Source organism: Jaculus jaculus, chromosome 9 (genome assembly GCF_020740685.1).
Source record: "Jaculus jaculus isolate mJacJac1 chromosome 9, mJacJac1.mat.Y.cur, whole genome shotgun sequence".
NCBI lineage: Eukaryota > Metazoa > Chordata > Mammalia > Rodentia > Dipodidae > Jaculus > Jaculus jaculus.
Genome location: NC_059110.1, coordinates 130,204,261 through 130,216,155, shown reverse-complemented (window position 1 = coordinate 130,216,155; position 11,895 = coordinate 130,204,261).

Below are 11,895 nucleotides of genomic sequence, written 5' to 3'. Positions count from 1 at the left end.
GGCTCAGGCTGACCTGGAATTCACTATGTAGTCTCAGGGTGGCCTCGAACTCTCGGCGATCCTCCCACCTCTGCCTCCCGAGTGCTGGGATTAAAGGCGTGCACCACCACACCCGGCTCATTTTTTATTTTTTGAAACAACCTCATGCAGCCCAGAACTCACTTTGGCCTTGAACTCACTTTGTAGCTGAGGATGACCTTGGACTTCTGATTCTCCTGCCTTCTGAGTGCTGGGATCACACACTACCATGCCCTGTTTATGCAGGGCTGGGAATGGATCCCAAGGCATCGCGTGTGCTAGGCAACCATTCTACCGACTGAACCACGCCCCAGCCCTAAATCCCAGACTCTCTTGTAATATAAGCAGGATTGCAAGCACATTTTATAGTGAAATCAATGGTTTCCCTTAGGCAGACTTTCTTACTTGGTTGTATTCCTTTAAATCCTTCTAGAACATGGTGGCATACTATTCAAATTAAATGGAAAGAGAATTGCTTATTCTAGTACTGAAAAGAACCAGATGGAGTGTGGAATTTTATGGGTTTTGCCTGAACTTTTGTTCTTTGAATTATATGCTTTAATCATTGTCCATTTCTTCTATATTTCCTATCATTTTCTGATAAGGTAAGCACAGTGTAGGTCCTGTGGGAAGCAATAGTCATAAGCCTAGAAGAACTCACATATGCCTTGGCCAGCAAATTGGGGGTTACTGTTACTTGGACAAGAGATAAAGTCCATTTGTGTCTCTTCTAAGACCAGGAATAAGTTTTAGCCAAAGAAATCACCCTTGCTAAAAATTTGGCTGAACTAAACTTGATATAGCAAGCATTTAGTTAGCCCTTCCCTTCCCCAGGTAGAGGGTCTAACTCTGTATATCCCTCGGCTGGCCTTGAATTCATGGTGATCCTCTTACTTCAGCCTTCCAGTGCTGGGATTACCCACGCCTGACTGGCAGTCTTAACTGTTATAATTACTGTTGCAGAGCTTCTCTGAGAAGATTGCTCGAACGCCAATATGGGTGGAAGTAGAGGAGGTTACCTGGGGGCCAAGGAGCTGGGTTAGTGCCCAGAAGAGCGCCGGCTGGAGCTGAGATTTGACTTCTGTAGTTTTCATAGCCAAAGGAAGGGGTGAGCCGGTGAGATGTGGCAGTTGGCATGTCAGTCATCTCTGTAATCAGGCCACCCTAACCATGAACTCCATTTTATTTTGTTTTAACCTAAACTGTCCTTTCTCCTTATCGCCCCTGTGGCCCCTTTCTGGACAGTTCTTTCTTTGTGATTTTTTCCCCCCACCTGCTGACAAAGGTAAGTTTAGCTCCTTAGCAATTAACCCTTACAGTAACTCAGTGAGTCAGTTCAACTTTTAGCTTCTTTTCTACTGCATCCTAATTGGGTTGTACACACTTTTGGAGAATTGCATATGGTTAACTTTGCAAATATAATCGCTGCAACTAGAGCTGTGTGCAAATGCTGAATGAACAACAAGGTATTAAACCAGCAAAGGGAATGCTTTCTCACTGCTTAAATACTATCCTAGCAGTAATTTGAAAGGCTGCTCATATCTTAGGTCCTATTCCTTTGTCTCTGGTTTCGACATAACAGTATCTTTACAGCCAAAGGAAGGCTCAGATCATTGATATCTCAGGCCACAAAACTTTTTTTTTTTTTTTAATCGTGTGTGTCAGGTAAGACCAGAAGACCACCTCAGGTGTTTTCCTCAGGAACACCGCCCACCTCTCTCAAATGTCTGGAGCTTAGAGCTTTGTAGTTAAGCTAGACTGGCCAGGCAGCTCCAGGATCCCCTCTCCACCTGCCCAGCGCGCAGCCCCACACGTGGCTTCTCTGTGTGGGTTCTAGGCATCCAACTCCGGGGCTCCTGCTGGCACGGCAAGCACCTTACAGACGGGGCTATCTTTCCAATACAAAAACTTTTAAAAACAGGAGTGGGCAAGAATAATTTTATTTTTTTCAGTTTCATCCATCCATCTGCTCGTTCATTCACAGTTTCTTTGAGACAAAATTCCCTATGTAGCTTAGGCTGACCTTGAATTTAGACCTTGCTGTCTCTGCCTCTCAAGTGCTGGCGAATCCCAGCTTGCTTTCTGACGAGTTCTTGCAACTTGCAAACAGCGGTGCGGGTTGGCAAGCGGGTTGGTGCAGAAATCCAAGCAGGCGGCCGCGGGACTGCTAAGGCTGGCGGCGCGGGCCCTTCGAGCAGGAAGCTGCGCCCGCCGGGGAGTCCGTCCGCTCGCGCGGCCGCAGCCGGCTGGCCCCCCGTCTCCCCGCCAGGGACTCCCCCGGCCCGGCTCCGAAGCGTGGCGGCCCGGCGTCGGGATCCAGGGCGACCGCCGCCGCAGCCCCCGGGGACGCGCTTCTGCCCGGAGGCCCGAGCTCCGCCCGCCCGCCCGCCCCCCGCGGCCTCCCGGGGAAACCAGCACGGCCGTAGCGGCAGAGCAGTGAGTGCCATCAGTTCCTTCACGAAGTGCTTCCTTTAAAGCCTCGAGTAGGGCTGGGGAGACGAAGGCCCAGGTTCGATTCCCCAGTACCCGTGTACAGCCGGATGCACAAAGTGGAGCCTGCCTCTGGAGAGGGTCATTTGCCCAGGCGAGGGGCCCTTGTGCGCCCACACTTACACTCTTTGTCTCTCTCAAATATGAAGTTGAAAACATTGTGGGTTGGGAGTGTGCTAAGCGGTTCGCCTCTTGGTTAGAAGAGGCTGCGGGTTTGTTTCCCAGGACTACGAAATCACGATCAGGGCGCAGTTGTAACATGAGCCACCCATGTCAGTTTAAATTTTCTGGGGCCATGAACAGATGGAAAAAGAAGCAGGTAGAGTTCATTTCCATCATCTATTGTATTTAATCCAATGCATCTAAAATACTATCTCAGCATGTAATCAACATAAAAGTTGAGAGATTGAATATTCTTTTTTTTTTTCCTACCAAGTCTTCCAAAATCTAACGTGTATGTCAAACCCACAGCGCATCTTAATTCCAGCTGGCCCCATTTCCCGTGTTCAACACCACGTGGCTGTGGAGACTGCTAAACAGAGCAGTTCCTGGTTAGTTCCACACTCTGGTTTACCTGGACAGACAGATGTACTTCTGGAGTGAGTCGATGGGGGTGGGGGCAAGCGGGGAAGAAAGGCCTAGTTAAGGAAGGGGCTAATGCAAGTTTTTGGGAGCACAGTGAGATTGGACATTCCAGCTGAAGGTAGCACTACATGTCAGTGTGGCCCAGGCTCATGTGGGCTGTGTCTCTGTTGCAGATAGCTTTTCCTTTTTTCCATTCATTTTCTTTCCTTTCCTTTACCTTGAGGCCACTGGTCACACTCAGTCCACAACCAGGAAGTAGAGAGCTGTGAATGCTGATGCTCAGCCAGCTCTCCTTTTTTAACTTTAAAAATTTTATTTTAGAGAGAGCAAGAACGACAAAGAGAGACAATTGGTGCATTAGGGCCTCAGCCACTGATATTGAATTCTAGACACTTGCACCACCTAGTGGACATGTTCAACCTTGCGCTTGCCTCATTTTTGTGTGTCTGGCTTACGTGGGATCTGGAGAGTTGAACATGGGTCCTTAGGCTTTACAGGCAAGTGCCTTAACTGCTAAGCCATTTCTGCAGCCCCAACTGTCTTCTTTTTATATAGTTCAGGACCCTAGCCCATAGAATGGTGCCCTTCACATTTGTTGCAATTACATTCTCATTGCTGGCACAATACACCTGATCAAAAGCAGCTCATGTGAGGAGGAAAGGATTTATTTTGGCTTCAGTCTTGAGGGGAAGCTCCATGATGACAAGGGAAAGCATGGCATGAGCAGAGGCTGGACATCACCTCTGCCACAGCAGGTGGAAAACAGCAGCAGGAGAGAGAGCCAAACACTGGCAAGGGGACACTGCCTATAACACCCATACGCCCACTCCCACAACACACTTCCTCCAGCAATGCTGCAAGACCCAAATTGCCACCAGCTGGGAACCAAGCATGCAGAACACATGCACTTCTGGGGACGTTGCATTCAAACCACCATAGCAGTTAAGGTGGGTCTTCCCACCTTAGTGAAAGTAATCAAGATAGCTGTTATACACATGTATGAGACTAACCTAGTCTACATAATCCCTCAGGGGTGATTCTAGGTCCAGCCAAGTTGCCTGTATAAACCATCACACTGGGTTATAGGTAGGTACTGTCATGCTTGGCTAGCTGCAGATTTCTCTGACCCTCCCCTCTTTGCCAAGGATATGACATCTTCATTGGATGCCCTTCAGTTTGGGAAAGTAGTTATAAATGGTAAATAGTGTGGAGGTTGTCTATTCATTTAACTCCCAGCTTCTTAAGTGGTGGGTATCTACCCTATACAGGACTACAAAAAATTAGCAACGGGGCTGGAGAGATGGCTTAGAGGTTCAGACGTTTGCTTGCTAGGTTCAATTCTACAGCCACTCATGTAAAGCCAAGTAGGTGTTCATTTATGGTAGCAAGAGACCCCAGAGTTCCCATATGCGCATGCATGCATGCACACACATAAATACAAATAAATAAATAGATGCCTAGTATATAACGGGGAAGATAAAACTTAACATTTGAAAAAGGGTTGCTCTTGGGGCTGGAGAGATGGCTTACTGGTTAAGGCGCTTTCCTGTGAAGCCTAAGGACCCAGCTTTGATTTCCCAGTACCCACATAGGCCAGATACACAGGGCACCTGTTTTTGGTTTTTTTTTTTTTTTTTTTTTTTTTTTTTTTTTAGTGGCTAGAGGCCCTAGTACATTCTCTCTCTCTCTCTCTCTCTCTCTCTCTCAGAAATAAATAAAAAAAAAAATAAAAGTTGCTGTTTGCAGGCCTGGAAAGATAGTTCAGTGGTTAAAGGTACTTGTTCGCAAAGCCTGCCTGCCTGGGTTCAATTCCCAGGCCACCTACGTAAGCCAGCAAGAATATGTAGGGTTTGCTTACAGCAGCAAGAGGCCCTGGTATGCGTGTGCGCTTGCACACGCATGCGCATGCGCGCGTGTGCACTAACACACACGCACTGCTGGTTGAATTACTGACTTCAATTTCATTAAAAAAATCATACAATGAAGTTTTACCTGGAATTAGTACAGAATTTTTAACAATTTCTGAAATGGCCTAAGTGTTATTTCTTCCATTTTGTCTTCATTTTTATGTGAAACTGCATTCACAGTATTGATGTTTAAAAACATCAAAGTACCTATCAACTTTGAAAAATGCAGATGCTCTATGCCTCATATTATCAAATATTCAGCCAAGATTAATTCTTTTTGCCCTCTTTGGCAATGGTGATTGAACTTGGGTCTTATGTTTGCTAGGTGAGTGTTCTACCACTGAGCTACATATCTGGCTCAAGATTTAATTCTCTCTCTCTCTCTTTTTTATTTTTTATTTTTTTGATTTTTCAGAGTAGGGTCTCATTCTAGCTTAGTCTGACCCAGAATTCACTATGTAGTCACAGGGTGGCCTTGAACTCATGATTATCCTCCTACCTCTGCCCCTGAGTGCTGGAACTATAGGTGTATACCACCATGCCTGGCTAAAAAAAAAAGGGTTTTTTTTTTATTATTTATTTGCAAGCAGAGAGAGAGAGAGAGAGAGAGAGAGAACGAGAGAGTGAACGAGCACACCAGGGCCTCCTGCCCCTGCAAACAATCTCCAGATTCATGTGCTGCCTTTTACATCTGGATCTACGTGGGCACTGGGGAATTGAACCCAGGCCATCAGGCTTTGCAGGCAAGTGCCTTTAACCATTGAGCCAACATCTTCCCAGCCCAAGATTGAAGTCTTTGTGTACAAATAAACAAGCACATCCATCTCAGTACACAGATTTGTTTTTATCTTTAATAAATGGTAAAATTTGGTATACCAAATAATTATTTAAAAATAAGCTTGATTTATTATCTGTGAATGTTTGACATGTATACCTGGTTTATATATGTACATACCAAGGGGTCACAATTAAAAGAAGTTTTTTTTTTTTTTTTTAGTTTTTTGAGGTAGGGTCTTGCTGTAGCCCAGGTTGACCTGGAATTCATAATGTAGTCTCAGGCTGGCCTTGAACTCACGGCGATCCTCCTACCTCTGCCTCCTGAGTGCTGGGATTAAAGGTGTGCACCATCACGCCCAGCTAGAAGAAGTTTTAGTCCTGAGTTAGCTATGTAGAAATAAGCCTGTGGGTGAGGAAATGTGTGAAGTCAAGCCAGTGGCAAAAATGGGACCCGATTCAAGTTGTTACTCATGCTGAGTTTTTTTTTTTTTTAATATCTTATTTATTTATTGAGAGAAAGAGAATGAGGATGGGTGCACCAGGGCCTCCAGACACTGCAGATGAGCTCTAGACACATGTGCCACCTTGTACCTCTGGCTTTTCATGGTTATTGGGCAAGTGAACCTGAGTCTTTAGGCTTTACAGGGAAGTGCCTTAACCACTGAGCCATATCTGCAGCCCCTCATGCCGAGTTTTATGCTGTTCTCTTGGCACTACGTAACCTCATGCAAGTCAAAGACCAACAGCAGAAACCAAACCACTTTTTCCCCCCAGACTGTTTACAAAAGGGCTTATAAGATTAAATGCCCTTTCAACTTAATTTCTACTCAAGTGGGGCCATCTGGGGTTGCTCAAAGTCAGGGGAACAAGCCCACGAACTTCTGCCTTACCATCAAAACAGAGAGGTGTGTTAGGAGAGCACTTGCTGTCAATTGTGGCATTAAAAAAAAAAATCATACACACTGTGGATGTCACTTGGTGCCCAAAAGCTTGTCTAGCATTTGTGAAACTCCACCAAAAAAAAAGAAAGAAAAGAAAAAGAAAGGAGAAAAATAACCAGATAAAGAAAAGAAGGAAAAAGAAAGTTAAAAAATAGGAAAAGGAAGTCAATTGTGTATTTTGTTTGTTTTGTCATTCTAGATACTACACCTAGGCCCTTGATTGTGCTGTGCAATTGCTCTACACTGAGTTACATCTCCAGCTACACTTACATATTTCTTTTTTTAATAAACAAACTAATTAGTTAATTAATTAATTTGAGAGAGAGTGTATGGGAGCTCCAGGTCGTTTTGCTGCAAACAAACTCTAGGTGCATATGCTACTTTGTGTATCTGGCGCTATGTAGGCACTGGGGAATTGCACCCAGGCTGGCAGACATTGCAGGAAAGCTCCTTTCACCAGGGACCCTGCTCGTGTATTTCAGAGTAACTAGTGGGGAGGAGTCTTGCGTGCTCCCAACTCAAGGGTGTGAGAAATGAGTGACGGATACGCCGCTTGCCTTGATCTATTTACTCACTGTGTACATGTGTCAGAACATCACACTGTGCCCCATATGTATGTACGACTACCGTGTCTCAATAAAACTACTGGGAGCCAGGCATGGGACACACATCTGTAATCCCAGCACTTGACAAGCTGAGGCAGAGAGATGGCGAAGTCAAAGCTAGCCTGGGCCACAGAGCACGGCTTAATCCCAGCATTTGGAAGGCTGAGGTAAGAGGATAGCTGTGAGTTCAAGGCTACCCTAAGACTCCATAGTGAATTCCAGGTCAGCCTGGGCTAGAGTGAGACCTTACCTTGAAAAACCCCTAAAATTATATATATATATTAGAAAAGCCAAAAAGTAACAGGGCTGGAGATGTAGCTCAGTTGGTAGAATGCTGGCCTACCGTGCTCGAAGCCCTGGGTTCCATCTCCAGGACTGTAATCTTGGTGTGGTGGTACATACCTGTCATCCCAGCACTGGGGAGGTGGTGGCAGGAAGATCAGGAGTTCAAGGCCATCCTTGGTAGCATAATAAATTCAAGGCCAGCCTGGGCTACATGAGACCCTGTCTTTAAAATAAAAAGTAGGGACTTGGGAGATGGCTCAGCGGTGAAAGGTGCTTGCTTGTGAAGCCTGCCAGGCACAGGGTGTGGCAAAGCATCTGGTGTTCATGACGCACACACATGCTTACAAATAAATCAGTATGTTTATAAAAAGTAGAGCTAATGGAATTTGTGGAGGTGATAAAGGAGTAGGTGGAAGAGGAGGATCCAGCCTGCCTGTGGGAATATGAGACGAGCAGAATTGGGACTCGGGATGGAGCCCTCAGGTTAGGGGAAGTACTTACAATGGGATCCTGGTTGCTAGGGTTCTTAACATGCTTGTTTGCCTGAGTTACTGTAAAGGTAAGTGGCAGACATACGTGGCCCAAATTTGTATTGTGTCTCTGTCATCTTTGGGGCTGTGTTATGAAGCACCAGGCTGCTCTCCGGTTTCCTCTAGGCAATCTACAGGCACTGTAGTAATTTTGATTTGGGTGTGAGGATTTTCCTGTGAAATGGCAAGTTGGCCACTTTTCTTGTTCTGTCTTTAGTGTAATTGTGCCAACCAAACACCAGGGGGCCCCAGTTCCCTTCCTTATGGAGTGATGGACGGCCCTGTGGGATGGGGTAGTCCTTGTTTAGAGGCCGCCATCTGTCTTCTGGACCAGTTGGAAGACAGCCTGTTTTCTCAGGGTAGTTTATACTTGGAGAAGTGACCCAGCTTGTCTATGTCTGAATTGTCTTTACATTGGTTAATGTAATTAATGGTCGTAACTATTTAAAACTTCAAAAGCAATGGTTTCTAAACTATGCCATTATACATAGATGAGACTTTGAATAATAAGTATCACGTGGGTGGTTTGATTGGACGTCTGTCACCTGAGGGCTCATTGTGCCAGTCAAGAGAAACATTTGTCCTTTTAAAGAGCACATGTTCTTAACCACCGAAGTATTTTTTTTTCTTTTTTAAAACTATTTTTTATTTGCAAGTGGGGGAGGAGAGAGAGAAAGCAGAGGAAGACGGAATAGGCATGTCAGGGCCTCCGGTCTCTGTACATGAACTCCAGATGCATGTGCCACTTTGTGCATCTAGCTTTACATGGGAGCTAGGGAACTGAACTCAAGTTGTTAGGCTTTGCAGGCAAGTGCCTTAATTGCTAAACCATCTCTCTGGCCTAGTAATTTTTCTTTTGAGGAGGGGATCAGTCTACATTCTCACTGAAACATGAAGTGAATGACATGAAAGAAGAAGCCGTTTCTCGTGGACAATAAACACATGATATCCAGGGCTGGAGAAATGGCTTAGTGGTTAAGGCTCATGCCTGCAAAGCCTAAGGACTCATGTTCAACGCTCCAGATCCCATGTAAGCCAGATGCACATAGGTGAGTCAAGCACAAGGTTGCACATGCCCACTAGGTGGCACAAACATCCGGAGTTTGATTTTGGTGGCTGAGGCTCTGGCACGCTAATTCTCTCTCAATAAAATAAATAAGATTGAAAAAAAAACATGATAGCTAACCAGGTGTGGTGGTGCATGCCTTTCAGTCCAGCACTTGGGAGGCAGAAGTAGGAAGATCACTGTGAGTTTGAGACCAGCCTGAGCCTACAGAGTGAGATCCAAGTCAGTCTGAGATAGAGTGAGAACCTACCTTGAAAAACCAAAAAAAAAAAAAAAATTAAAATATTTCATGAGGCAATTTTAATGAAATTCAGATCTCAGTATTCATAATAGAATTTTGTGGAACATAGCCACACTCATTTATTTATATAGTAGCCTTGGCTGCTTTTATCCTATAATGGCAGAGCCAAGTATTTTTCAACAGAGTCCTTACGACATGTGAAGCCTTACATACTCACTCTCTGGATCTTTACAGTAAAAGTTTGCCAACCTTTGGCAGGGAGAATCTGGGCCATTTTTAGAGGTTAGAAAATTCTTGGGACTATTCTGTAACTGAGTTTGGATAGTTATAAAAGCCTTTACTGACTGACAAAAACACTTGAGATAGGAGCTGAGAGATGGCTCAACAGTTAAGGCATTTGCATGCGAAGCCTAATGACTGAGGTTCCATTCCCTAGGACCCAGGTAAAGCCAGAGGCACAAATTGGTGCCTGTGTCTGGAGTTTGTTTGCAGTGGCTAGAGATCCTGGCACACCCATTGTTTCATTCTCTTTCTGCTTGTAAATAAATAAATAGATAAAATATTTTTAAAATAAAATAAATTAAAATTAAAAACACCCGAGATAAATATTCCCTTCAAGGGCATGCTCAAGTGATCTAATTTCCTTTCACTAAATCCCACATCTTAATCGGGCCACATGCTCACAATGAGCTTTCAACACATGGCCTTTGAGGTGCATTGAAGATCCAAATTATCACCTTTATTAATATATATATGAAACTTTTAAATTTAGTCATTTATTACAAAGGGGACAGGGAGAGAATGAGCATGCCAGAGCCTCTAGCCAGTGTAAACAAACTTCAGAAGCATGTACCTTGTGCATCTGGCTTATGTGGGTCCTGAGGGATTGAACCTGGGTCATTTGGTTTTGTAGGCAAATGCCTTAACTACTAAGGCATCTCTCCAGCCCCTACTTTTTCTTTTTGAGACAGGGCTTCATATAGATCCCTGAGTGACCTGCAGTTTACTTAGGTGGGCCTCCAACTTGTAGGCTCTTCCTGTACCTGCCTGCCAAGTGCTAAAATGACAGGAATGAATCCCCATGCCTGACTGTCTTTGCTACTTTTTAAAGCCTTACTCTGTATTCATGTATGTAATTTTTATTAAGAAATAATATTCTGATAACAGGAGCATGAAAATAGCGAGATCCTATCTCAAACAAAACCCCCCAAAATAAAACAAAAAGAAATAATATTCAACCAGGCATGGTGGTGCATGCCCTATACTCCCAGAACTAAGGAGTCTGAGGCAGGAGAATTGCTAGGAGATTAAGACTAGTCTGATCTTCATAGTGAGGGCTACAGAGTGAGACTGTCTCAAAAAGCTGAAAATGAAAAAAGAATGAGGGCTGGAGAGATGGCTTAGTGGTTAAGGCATTTGCCTGTAAAGGACCCAGGTTTGATTTCCCAGTACCCATGTAAGCTAGATGCACTAAGTAGTGCATGCATCTGTCATTTGCTTGCAGTTGCACCTATTCTCTCTGCCTCTTCCTCTCTCTCCCCACCTCTCAAATAAATAAATAAAATACTTTTTTAAAAAATGAAAATCACCAGGTGTGGTAGCACATGCCTTTAATCCCAGTACTTGGGAGGCTGTGGTAGGGGGATTGATTTGAGTTTGAGGCCAGCCTGAGACTAATTCCAGGTCAGCCTGGGCTAGAACAAGACCCTATCTTGAAAAACCAAAAAAGAAAATCACCAATTTCATTCTCATTTCAGACCTTAGCTGACAATATCCTTCCCATCATTGGGTTATACTTCTTAATTTTTATCATGCTCCTGTTATCTATTATTATTATTTTATTTTTTTTCCTGAGGTAGGGTTTCACTCTAGCTCAGGCTGGCCTGGATTTCACTCTGTAGTCTCAGGATGGCCTCAAACTCATGGCGATCCTCCTACCTCTGCCTCCCGAGTGCTGGGATTAAAGGTGTGCGCCACCACGCCCGGCTAATTATTTAATACCTCCCTTGGAGTAGTTAGTTATTTCCTGAGGTATTTATTATTATTATTTAATATTTTTTGTTCATTTTTAATTTATTTGAGAGCGACAGACAGAGAGAAAGACAGAGGGAGAGAGAGAGAATGAGCGCGCCAGGGCTTCCAGCCACTGCAAACAAACTCCAGACGCGTGCGCCCCCTTGTGCATCTGGCTAATGTGGGACCTGGGGAACCGAGCCTCGAACCAGGGCCCTTAGGCTTCACAGGCAAGCGTTTAACCGCTAAGCTATCTCTCCAGCCCTGAGGTATTTTTTAAAATGACTTGTAGGAAAGATCTAATACAAAATAAACTTATCAGCTGAGCCAGGTGTATGCCTATATCCTAGCATTCAGGAGGCTGAGGCAGGAAGATCATGAGTTTATGGCTAGGGTAAGCTACATAGTGAGATTCTGCTTTATAACTATAGATGCCA